Below are 11,940 nucleotides of genomic sequence, written 5' to 3'. Positions count from 1 at the left end.
GTGTGTGTGTGTGTGTGTGTGTGTGTGTGTGTGTGTGTGTGTGTGTGTGTGTGTGTGTGTGTGTGTGTGTGTGTGTGCACGTGTGTGTGCGCACTGTGAGGAGGTGGGAGACATTAATGTTGACCACTTGAGAGGAAACCACAGGCCAGACAGAGCAATGTGTCACCAGGCCGGTTGCCGTGACGGGCCTCCAGCATTGGGTGCAGGTAGGTTTTGTGCAACGTTAGCTTTTATATGTGTTTATTTTTGACTTCATTTGCATATCAAATTCAGCAAACGGGTGTGTCCATAGAAGTATCGGGACATTATTGGTTTTTGCTTGGTAAGTTGTGCGTTACTGTCACTCATCTGTGAAGGATTCTTTCCGTTGATTTGAGGGAGAAAAATCTTTTGAGGGAATTTGACACAGGACGGCCTCATCAAGCTTTGATTTATTTCTCCACCCACATTAGAACATTGAAGCAAAAGGTATTCCAATTTTTAAAGTCAAGGCCCGGGGGCCAAATCCGGCCCACCAAATCATTTTTTTCGGTCCACAAAAGCCAATTAAACTTCCATGATGCTTGCTAAAATCCCAACCAAAATGTCATATTTTTGGATGTAAAGCACAATAACAGTCATTATTCTTGACTTCAGATTTGAAAAATAGTTATTCGTTAATTCTTTGTGCACCCTATATGTAATATGTGGAGGGGATTCAACATTCTAATGGGTTCCCCAAATTCATAACGCCCCTCGAGAGGAAACCATAACTACAATGTGGCCCGTGGCAGAAAATGACTTTGACAACCCAGGGTTCAGAATCAGAATCAGAATACCTTTATTCGTCCCACAATGGGGAAATTTAAACTGTTGGGTAGCCAGTCTTGCTTGAAAGTGTTCGGGAGCTGAGTTCAAATCTATCCATCCATCCATCCATTTTGTCAACCACCTCACCTTCAAAAGGGTCACGGCGTCTATTGGTCCCAGCCATTTTTGGGCAGTAGGCCGGGGGACACCCTGAACCGGTTTCCAGGAGGGCATACTAATGACAACCATCCGCGCTCACACTCACACATTGGGACAATTTAAGATGTTTTAAATTCAAACAATCAGCCTTCCATGCCTGTTTTTAGAATGTGGGAGGAAACCAGAGCATCAGGAGAAAACCCACACTGACCATGAAAACTCCAGATAGGGAGGCCAGAGCTGGAATTGAACCCGGTACCTTGGCTCTGTGGGGTCGATAGCTGCTAGGTTAGAATCGGATCTTTTAATTTGAAAATGGACGGAAGGAAGTTGGCAGCATGAAACTGATGCTAAGCTAACTCCACTGCATCTGTGTATTGACGCTAAGCTACATTAGCATATTGTTTTGTCACAGTCCTGCGCTCTCCCTCTCCCTCTCTCTGTTCTTCAAGCTGTGTGGCTTCCACTTCCGACGTACCCACAAGCCCATTCGTCTGATCTTTACGCAAAACAGATCTGACCCCCCCTATTCATGGACACACACACACACACACACACACACACACACACACACACACACACGCATACACGCATACACACACATACACGCATGCACACACACACGCACACACACACACACACCTCATCAAAGTAGTGGAAGTGTGTGTGGGACGATGGATGTGATGGAAAGGTTTCAAGGGGGCGTGGGGGGGGTTTCGGAAGTGTTTTAGTGTGCACGTGCCGGGGTGAGGGCGTGTACATGATCACGCACGCACGCACACAGAGACACGATCGTATGTAGCACACATGCTTTCACACAGCTGGTATTTATCAGTATTTACTCTCTCCTGTCGGATTGTACTTAAACTTTACCTCCTTGTTGCCCACTCTCTGACCACGCGCCTGTGTGCACACACATACACACACACTTACGCCAACATGCAAAACCACCCAGCCAGATTTAGGAAGGCCTTTATCTGATGCTTGGCGCTGGACTGTGAACGGCCGTGTGTGTGTGTGTGTGTGTGTGTGTGTGTGTGTGTGTGTGTGTGTGTGTGTGTGTGTGTGTGTGTGTGTGTGTGTGTGCGTGTGTCTATGTGTGCATTTGTGTGTGTTTGGCTTGGCAGACCGCCAACAGAATCGGACAGAAGCCAAGTTCTTCCTGCTGTAGTGAACACGGACACGCGCTGCAGCATGCTGAGCTTTTGTGTAACTGTGTCTAAGCGTGTGTGTGTGTGTGTGTGTGTGTGTGTGTGTGTGTGTGTGTGTGTGCGTGTGTGTGTGTGTGTGTGTGTACCATGTTAGCTACTCCTCTCAGACTTTTGATTGCCAGACATCTCCAAAGCAGGCCGTCCAATCAGGGCAGAGCTGATGATCTGATGGATGATTTGAATGACAGCACAGTTTCATGACATCACACCAATGCTTGTTGACTATTTTGTGCTTTTTAAAGATATGTGTTGTTGTTTTTTTTTCTTCCAGGCCTTAACGTAGTCATTTAAATCAGGTGTCACCCAAGCCAGATCAGTCTTGGATCATTTCCAGAAGCTAAATCAAAACAGTACAGACGCTCCCCACCTTACGAACGAGATACGTTCTGAGCGGCCGTTCGTAAGGTGATTTTTTTTCATAAATTGCTTCAGTGGTTTATTTTCTATGGAATGTATATTTAAGTCAAACACTGAACGAGGAAGTATAAAACGCAGACTCTCTAACAGTCGTAAAATAAATTCACACCTACTGTAGTACGACAACATAAATCCTTGGGTCTTCAAGTACGCCATTACTGAAGCTGCTGGCACGTAATTCAGCCATTACTTTTTGTTATGTATCATGTCCTCCTGGAGCGTCAACTGGGAAGAGGGATTTCCTTTCCGCCCACATACTCTACGCAGCCAATCCTAAATGAGCAGGGCTTGAACTCGTTGACAACACTTCAGCATCAGCTCTGATTGGTCAGCCCTGGTGTCCGTCACATAAACATCCAGCCCTTGAAACCTCCAATGTGTCTGTGCGGGTGCGTAAAGCACAATGCAGCCAATCGCAAGCGATCTTGGCCCAAAAAAGGCGCGCAATACAAAATGTAACTCACAGTATCTCTGTCCGAACGTTTTCCGACATACTGTACCTGCAAAAATGTTTGTACATACCGTTTTTTTGTAACTCGAATGTTCGTAAGTTGTGGAGTGTTTGTACAACAAACAAATTACATAAATCAGATTCAATCAACTATGAATATTTTTCATCTTTAGGGTCACAGATAAGTAGGTCAGACCCCAAAGTGACAAAAGAATCAGGTTAACACAAAAGGACAATTTAGACCGAGGACTGGTCACATGTCAATCCCGATATACATCTGCCTGGAATCAATCAATGCCATGATGTTGGACTGGAGTCAGTACCACTGAAGAAAAGACAGGAAGCAGAGCTGCAGGTAGCAGACATGAAGATGTTGAGGTTGTCTTTGGGAGTGACCAGGATGGATAGGATCAGGAATGAGTACATTAGAGAGACAACTTAAATTAGAGGCTTTGGAGAGAAAGTCAGAGAGGCCAGACTGAGATGCTTTAGACATGTCCAGAGGAGAGAGAGTAACTATATCGGGAGAAGGATGCTGAGCCTTGAACTGCCAGGCAGGAGACCGAGAGGAAGACCAAAGAGGAGGTTTATGGATGTAGTCAAAGAGGACATGAAGGTAGCTGGTGTGAGAGAAGAGGATGCACAAAACTGAGTTAGATGGAGGACACCGATTCGCTGTGGCGACCCCTGAAGGGAAAAGCCAAAATAAAAAGATCTGCTTGGAATCAATCACATCTGAGGATGATTTTTAATAATAATACATTTTATTTTTAAGCGCCTTCCAAAACTCGCAAGGACACTTGATTGCAGTTAGGTTGGAGTACCGATATACCCCAGCTAACCTTTAACACGAGAAACTGGATACAATGTGGACTGGTTGCCAGTTCACTGTGTATGCCAGTCAACGGCATGGAACACACACACTTTCTTGTGTTGTTGTGCTTACCTGTCAACCGGCCGTATTTTGCCATATTCTGTACGATTTATGCACATTTTTAGATGTGTACGGCATACCAGAGAGTTTGTAGAGGAAACGCAAAAATTGTTAAATATAATTTGGAGATATTTTCGATTCTGTTTCCGTCATTAAATATGAGCAGTACTGTAATTTTAATTATAACAAATATCGCTACTTTTAAAAGCCGAAGTTGACCACCTAGCAAACAAGTCAAGTTCTGAGAAGACAAGTTCCGGTCAAGTGGAATTTCATTTTGAAATCAGTTAAATGAAACCTTTTACCATGTTTTTTCACCGTAATGTCATTCATAATTTTTAATAAACATTATACATTGTAAGAACACAAATTCAAATTCTTTTTTTTTTTGCGCACGTGCCGGGGTGAGGGCGTGTACATGATCACGCACGCACGCACACAGAGACACGATCGTATGTAGCACACATGCTTTCACACAGCTGGTATTTATCAGTATTTACTCTCTCCTGTCGGATTGTACTTAAACTTTACCTCCTTGTTGCCCACTCTCTGACCACGCGCCTGTGTGCACACACATACACACACACTTACGCCAACATGCAAAACCACCCAGCCAGATTTAGGAAGGCCTTTATCTGATGCTTGGCGCTGGACTGTGAACGGCCGTGTGTGTGTGTGTGTGTGTGTGTGTGTGTGTGTGTGTGTGTGTGTGTGTGTGTGTGTGTGTGTGTGTGTGTGTGCGTGTGTCTATGTGTGCATTTGTGTGTGTTTGGCTTGGCAGACCGCCAACAGAATCGGACAGAAGCCAAGTTCTTCCTGCTGTAGTGAACACGGACACGCGCTGCAGCATGCTGAGCTTTTGTGTAACTGTGTCTAAGCGTGTGTGTGTGTGTGTGTGTGTGTGTGTGTGTGTGTGCGTGTGTGTGTGCGTGTGTGTGTGTGTGTGTGTGTACCATGTTAGCTACTCCTCTCAGACTTTTGATTGCCAGACATCTCCAAAGCAGGCCGTCCAATCAGGGCAGAGCTGATGATCTGATGGATGATTTGAATGACAGCACAGTTTCATGACATCACACCAATGCTTGTTGACTATTTTGTGCTTTTTAAAGATATGTGTTGTTGTTTTTTTTTCTTCCAGGCCTTAACGTAGTCATTTAAATCAGGTGTCACCCAAGCCAGATCAGTCTTGGATCATTTCCAGAAGCTAAATCAAAACAGTACAGACGCTCCCCACCTTACGAACGAGATACGTTCTGAGCGGCCGTTCGTAAGGTGATTTTTTTTTCATAAATTGCTTCAGTGGTTTATTTTCTATGGAATGTATATTTAAGTCAAACACTGAACGAGGAAGTATAAAACGCAGACTCTCTAACAGTCGTAAAATAAATTTACACCTACTGTAGTACGACAACATAAATCCTTGGGTCTTCAAGTACGCCATTACTGAAGCTGCTGGCACGTAATTCAGCCATTACTTTTTGTTATGTATCATGTCCTCCTGGAGCGTCAACTGGGACGAGGGATTTCCTTTCCGCCCGCATACTCTACGCAGCCAATCCTAAATGAGGAGGGCTTGAACTCGTTGACAACATTTCAGCATCAGCTCTGATTGGTCAGCCCTGGTGTCCGTCACATAAACATCCAGCCCTTGAAACCTCCAATGTGTCTGTGCGGGTGCGTAAAGCACAATGCAGCCAATCGCAAGCGATCTTGGCCCAAAAAAGGCGCGCAATACAAAATGTAACTCACAGTATCTCTGTCCGAACGTTTTCCGACATACTGTACCTGCAAAAATGTTTGTACATACCGTTTTTTTGTAACTCGAATGTTCGTAAGTTGTGGAGTGTTTGTACAACAAACAAATTACATAAATCAGATTCAATCAACTATGAATATTTTTCATCTTTAGGGTCACAGATAAGTAGGTCAGACCCCAAAGTGACAAAAGAATCAGGTTAACACAAAAGGACAATTTAGACCGAGGACTGGTCACATGTCAATCCCGATATACATCTGCCTGGAATCAATCAATCAGGTGTATAAAACGGTGGTGAGACATGCCATGATGTTGGACTGGAGTCAGTACCACTGAAGAAAAGACAGGAAGCAGAGCTGCAGGTAGCAGACATGAAGATGTTGAGGTTGTCTTTGGGAGTGACCAGGATGGATAGGATCAGGAATGAGTACATTAGAGAGACAACTTAAATTAGAGGCTTTGGAGAGAAAGTCAGAGAGGCCAGACTGAGATGCTTTAGACATGTCCAGAGGAGAGAGAGTAACTATATCGGGAGAAGGATGCTGAGCCTTGAACTGCCAGGCAGGAGACCGAGAGGAAGACCAAAGAGGAGGTTTATGGATGTAGTCAAAGAGGACATGAAGGTAGCTGGTGTGAGAGAAGAGGATGCACAAAACTGAGTTAGATGGAGGACACCGATTCGCTGTGGCGACCCCTGAAGGGAAAAGCCAAAATAAAAAGATCTGCTTGGAATCAATCACATCTGAGGATGATTTTTAATAATAATACATTTTATTTCTAAGCGCCTTCCAAAACTCGCAAGGACACTTGATTGCAGTTAGGTTGGAGTACCGATATACCCCAGCTAACCTTTAACACGAGAAACTGGATACAATGTGGACTGGTTGCCAGTTCACTGTGTATGCCAGTCAACGGCATGGAACACACACACTTTCTTGTGTTGTTGTGCATACCTGTCAACCGGCCGTATTTTGCCATATTCTGTACGATTTATGCACATTTTTAGATGTGTACGGCATACCAGAGAGTTTGTAGAGGAAACGCAAAAATTGTTAAATATAATTCGGAAATATTTTCGATTCTGTTTCCGTCATTAAATATGAGCAGTACTGTAATTTTAATTATAACAAATATCGCTACTTTTAAAAGCCGAAGTTGACCACCTAGCAAACAAGTCAAGTTCTGAGAAGACAAGTTCCGGTCAAGTGGAATTTTATTTTGAAATCAGTTAAATGAAACCTTTTACCATGTTTTTTCACCGTAATGTCATTCATAATTTTTAATAAACATTATACATTGTAAGAACACAAATTCAAATTCTTTTTTTTTTTGCTGTGGACAAATTCAATTTGTCCACATCCAAAAAAGCCACAATGCACTCCATCAAAGAACATACAGTGATACCTCGGTTTACGAACGCTTTAGCTAACAAACTTTTCGCCTTACGTTACGCGCGAGAATATAATCTTGGCATACAAACTATTTTTCGGGATGCACACGGGCCGCCACATTGAGTGATGTGCCGTTCGCGAACGAGCCTGTTCTCCTAAAAAGGAGCTAGAAATGGCAGCTGACTTTTTTTTGTCCTCTATTCCCCGCCCCCAGTCTTCGGTTAAAGCCACACGTGATTGGTCAAGATCAGTAGTAGAGGAGGCAGGGGACACACGCAGCATTGAGGGGGGGACACAGAGCAGCATATAAAACAGGATAGGCAGATGACAGAGACAGAGTGAGAAAATGGATAGAAAACAGTGAAATTTGGACTCGTTTCAACTTTATTGATAGTTCAGAGTGTAGACTGCAAGGTTAAAATATCCCATCAATCAAGCTCCACAAATAACCCGCACAAGCCATCTGTACAATTTGAACAGAAAAGACAAGCAAGGGAACCAGCTATTAAGGAGGTTTCTAGTGTGTATGACTGCATCAGTTGCTGTTGCAATATCACAACTTCCAAGATGAACAACCAAGAGCCTCTTGAGACACGTTATGCAAAAAGCTATCAACCCAGCTAAACAGAACACAATTGTTGAGGAACTAGGTAAAACTATCGCAGAGAAAGCACGCCAACTTCACTCGAATATCATCAAGAGGCAACATGGAAGTTCGTCATCCATTGATGATTTCAATGCAGGCCAAGGATGGTTCGAGAACTTTAAGCGTCATACAGGGATTCATAGTGTCATTCGTCATGGTGAGGCAGCCAGTTCTGACAATAAAGCTTCCAAAGTTTACAAGGAATCATTCCTCATGATGGTGGAAGAAGAAGACGACATTCCTCATCAAGGGTTTAATGCTGATGAAACCGGCCACTCCATTCCATCACGGCATCAACAACCATCGTAAAGGTATATATAACGACTTTATTACACAGTACAGTTTATTTCTTTAATTTCAATACCATAGCACATTTATTATACATACAATAAGTTATATTTTGTGTATATGTAGTAGAAAATTATGTTTTATGCGGACCTGGGAACGGATTATTCTCATTTTAATGGTTTCCTATTGGAAATTAATGTTTGGAATACACACTTTTCACGTTACACACACTTTCTGGGAACCAATTAAGTTCGTAAATCAAGGTATCACCGTACTTGATTATTGCTGGAAATATGTTGTAAGTTGTTAAAAGTATTCATGTTTGCATGTGAAATTTTGTTAATAAAAGTGAGCAATGAAATATTACACACACATATGGTTTTTTGTTAGTAAGGAAAGATGGAGCCATTAGTAAGCTCAGTGTCTCGCAGGTTGACATGTATGTGTTGTGTGTTATCTCCTGCGTCTTTTACAGTACAGTCTCGTTATATCGATATCGGTTATGTTAATAGTACTGCTTATTACGATACTATTTTCATTTCTCTGCAAATTTCTAGTCTTTTATGTTCCGTTTAGTACGATACCTGGTTATTACGATAATCCGGTTACTATGGTTCCCTTTTCATCTCCCGCCAGCCATTTTGCTCTGCTTATATCGAGACAAAAGCAGCTTAAGCTGAATCGATATTTGCTTAAAGATTTCAATACAGTACCACCATTAGCGAAATCTGTATCGGTAACAGTGTTGGTCACGTGACCAGCTTTCGTGTCTTGCACTGTGTAGCAGAGCTGCAATAGCATCTTAAACATACTGTAGTCTTCTTATACAGTATACAGTTGTTCAACACCAATTTCAACCATGGGGAAACGTAAGAATTGTGACCTCGGAACGAAGGACAAGGCAATAGTGGCTGTGGAGGACAATCCAACAAGGAGCAAATCCTCCATTGCGAAAGAGTTCGACGTGCCGCAGAATACTTTATCAACGTAAGTAATGTAAACATTGCAGTTTTTGTTTTCCATACATGTATTTAATTGTGTTGTATTCAGATATCTTTATCGCTTGCAATAATCACTATTTTTCAGACAGTATGTACATGCTGGCGTTCGTGGTTTCTCTCGTGTGTATACAATGTCGAGTGCTACTCAGAGTCACAATTTCAAGAGTGCGTTATGAAAATAATAAATGATATTTTTATTTAATGCATAAGTTTATTTTTCACTTCACTACAGTACAGAAGCATGCTGGATTTCTCCATGAACTCAAGGAGAAAATTACATGCCATATCAAAGATCCCCCATTTATTGCTGTCACGTCACTGGAGGCTCGAGGGCAGGGCTCGAGTGACGAAGGAAAGCGGGGAGGTAGGATCCAAAATACACGGCGAGACAGATTCTCAGGAACAAAAGTCTTTACTGAGACACGCATGCAAAGTTGACAACAGGATGAGGTAAGTGACTGTGATTGATAAAGGCAGACCTGACGGCAAGGTAGTAGCGAGAGTAGCTTTCAGAATTCTCCGACGGAGACGGCAATGTGCGATCGGCATTTATAGTCAGAAGGCACAATCAGTGAATGACAATCAGCTGTGGGAGCCCAGGTGAGAGATGACGGGAGGGGCCGTCTCCAGGGAGCAGCGGAGGAGGTGACGGGAGGGGCGGGGCGCGCCCAGGACGGCGACGAGATGTGATAATTGCCCACTTTTAATGCAGTTTGGCGCAGGATCGGATATATCGATAGTCCGGTTATATCGATATTTTTTCCGACTCCGGTGAATATCGATATAACGAGACTTTACTGTATTTTCAAACAAGTGTATAGAGGGCATGTGTAAGGCTCCTTTGGAGTGTCCTGCATGCGTGCGTGCATGTGTGTGTGTGTGTGTGTGTGTGTGTGTGTGTGTGTGTGTGTGTGTGTGTGTGTGTGTGTGTGTGTGTGTGTGTGTGTGTGTGTACATTTGCGGGTGTGATTCTCTTTAGCAACTAAAAATAAATTGTCGGCCTTGGGGGAGAAGAGTCATTACTGACCCGGTTGTGTAATGTACTCCTGGCACACACACACACACACACACACAAATGCACGCACGCACACACACACACACACACACACACACACACACACACACACACACACACACACACACACACAGTTGTATAAAGAGCGGTGATAAAGGCGAGGAAGCAACAATGAAGCAATCTGAGGTTAGAAAGGTGAAAGAGTAGTAAATCCATTTCACTTTTCAAGGCTAGCAGGTCACTGGGTTATTGTTAGCAAACATGCGCATGTATGCTCGGGTGTGTCTTTCTGACACACACATTCAAAAGTCCATACATGTCAACCTGCGAGACACTGTGACCTTTCTAACGGCTCAATTTTTCTTTACTTACTGAGAAAAAAAAAACATAATATTTCCTTGCCCAATTTTATTAACAAAATTTCACATGTAAAAATTGATACTTTTAACAAGTTACAACATATTTCTAGAAATAATCAAATATGTTCTTTGTTGGATTGGATTGGATTGGATTGGATTTGCCAATATTAGTGTCGCAGTGTTGTTGTAGAGCATTGTTGCTTTTTTTGCTGCGAACAAATTGAATTTGTCCACAGCAAAAAAATAATTTGAAGTTGTGTTCTTCCATCTATCCATCCATCCAGCCATCCATCCATCCATCCTTCGTACCGCTTATTCCTCATTAGGGTCGCGGGGGGTGCTGGAGTCTATCTCAGCTGTCTTCGGGAACAAGGCAGGGGACACCCTGAATTAGTTGCCAGCCAATCGGAGGGCACACAGAGACAAACAACCATCCGCGCACACACTCACACCTAGGGACAATTTGGAGTGTTCAATCCGCCTGCCATGTATGTTTTTGGAATGTGGGAGGAAACCGGAGGACCTGGAGAAAACCCACGCGGGCCCAGGGAGAACATGCAAACTTCACACACGGAGGCCAGAGCGGGACGCGAACCGGCGACCTCTGCACTGTGCTAACCAGTAAACTACCGGGCCCCTGTCTTTTTATGATGCATAATGTTTCTCCCAAAATATGAATGATATTATGGCGTAAAAACAACACGGTAAAATGTGTAGTTTAACTGATTTCAAAATAAAATTCCGCTTTACCGTAACTTGTCTCCTCTGAACTTTTGTTTCTTCTCAAGACTTTTCGCACGGACTTGTTTTCTCGGTGGTCGAAGTTGCTTTCTACAAGTAGCGATATTTGTTATAATTAACATTATTGCTAAATATTTAATGACGAAAACGGAATTGAAAATATCTCAACATTATGTTTAACACTTTTTGCATTTCCCGTACAATCTTTCTTGTATGCCGTACATATCTAAATATGCTAAAATCATAGAGAATATAGCCAAATACATACGGTTGACAGGTGTGAAAGTCATTATGAAAATGTTGTGAATTTTTGAGGTGCGCCCTCCCCACCCCAAATAACTCCTAACCCCTAATAGTCTTTTGTTCTACGAAATAGAGTGAGCATATATTTAATTTGTATGTATTGTTATTAATACTTTTATTAATCTGTTTTGTGGCTGACAGCTTGGGGATGTGATGGTGGGGATTTAGAGTCAGGGGTGCAGTGGGGGGGGGGGGTGATTATGTTTCTATTGATTTTTCTTGCGAGGGTGTTTTGTCTGCAGATCACGGCTTGATGCCAACGACCTGTTTGGCACGAGTCATGCTGCTTGTTCGTGTGCCAGACGTGTCATAATGACACATTTTTTGTGTTATTCATCTCAGAACATCTTGATTCTTTTCCCACCTTCAAATTTCATATCAAACCCCATCTATTTAAAATAGCATTCCCTGTATATTTTTATCACTTGTTTCCTTTATAATTTTATCTGTGGTTTTATTTATGTCTCTATTTTGTGATT

Source organism: Hippocampus bargibanti, linkage group LG06 (assembly GCF_051943395.1).
Source record: "Hippocampus bargibanti isolate YZ-2025 linkage group LG06, ASM5194339v1, whole genome shotgun sequence".
In the NCBI taxonomy this organism is placed as follows: domain Eukaryota; kingdom Metazoa; phylum Chordata; class Actinopteri; order Syngnathiformes; family Syngnathidae; genus Hippocampus; species Hippocampus bargibanti.
The sequence above is the reverse complement of the archived record's forward strand: the minus strand, read 5'-3'. Positions refer to the sequence as shown.